Here is a 1,259-nt window from a genome sequence, read left to right on the forward strand (position 1 = left end):
TGTCTACCGTGGAGCACTAAGATTCATAACTGGTTGTAACTACCGTACCATCACTGCACCCAGTACTCACTGGTCAGTTGCTCATCATTATCTACATTTAGACTCTCTCACTGATACACCTTCAACTTTAAATCACTCCTGGGTCTGCTACTTTCTTTTACTGTATCTCCTCCCACTTGTCACAATGTCAGTGCGAATCAAGTAAACTGCAGAGGTGTGTGTGTGTGTGTGTGGGGGGGGGGGGGGGGAGGTATTGGTAAAACTCAGACAATTATTGATTAAATAGATTATGTAAATAAAAAGTGCAGAGCATCAACGGAGTGTTTCATCTTTACATGGATGAGGCTCCGTGCAGCTGGCATGGCACAGCTCTGGAATGAGTGAAACACCAGCTGAGTATTTGCTGGTGTGATCCCAGAACAATGTGCTGGTTCTTCTGTGGGTCATGTCCTCCAGCACCAGCACATTGTTCCACAGCGCTGCTTTACACAGCAGGCTGTGCACACACAGTGCACACCGTGCTGACCTGAGCAATCATCACATGGGACTTTTTAATCAATTAAAATAACGATCCAACATCCTTTTCTCCTCTGTGACAATTCACGTGCATTCTATGTGTCTGTGCACGTCACCAGCACGCTGTCAGCGACACATGTTTACAACTACACATTAAAATAAACTTTACTTTTTACTTTGGAGTGAAGCTGTTTGATCATTTTGAGGCGTGTTACATGTTGCATGAGATTAAATGTGTTTTGATTTCAACGTAAAATGCTCAAACTCTTGAGAAAAGGTTGCGTTTAAATACCCCCTGAGTTCAGGAAACTAAAGGTGACTGTAGTTAGTTGAGTTTCAGTAGTTAGTAGTTTGATATTGTGGAGTGAAAAGGTTTGTGTGGAGGTGAGCACATCTTCACAGCAGCTGATCTGATCAACATTTGAAGTTCACTCATGATGGAAGCACAACAAATCTACTTTAACAACACAACAAGGATCAAAACTCATTTCACAGAGTCTGAGTGTGGATTTGGTTTGAAGCTGAGAGTCATTCCCATCACTCGAGCTTTTCATTTAAACTGTGAGATTAACTCTCTGCGTCACCAGGTAACAAAATATCTCACCAAACATTGGACGGATTTTAATGGAAACCTCAGAAACTAGAAGCTCATCTACAGGTGATTAACTTCTGGAGTCAACTTTATATAAGGTGGCCACCATAGATAATACATGAGCAACCATAGATAATACATGAGCAACCAT

The sequence above is a fragment of the Nematolebias whitei genome, chromosome 3 (assembly GCF_014905685.2).
Source record: "Nematolebias whitei isolate Nwh7 chromosome 3, NemWhi1, whole genome shotgun sequence".
NCBI classification, from domain to species: Eukaryota; Metazoa; Chordata; class Actinopteri; order Cyprinodontiformes; family Rivulidae; genus Nematolebias; species Nematolebias whitei.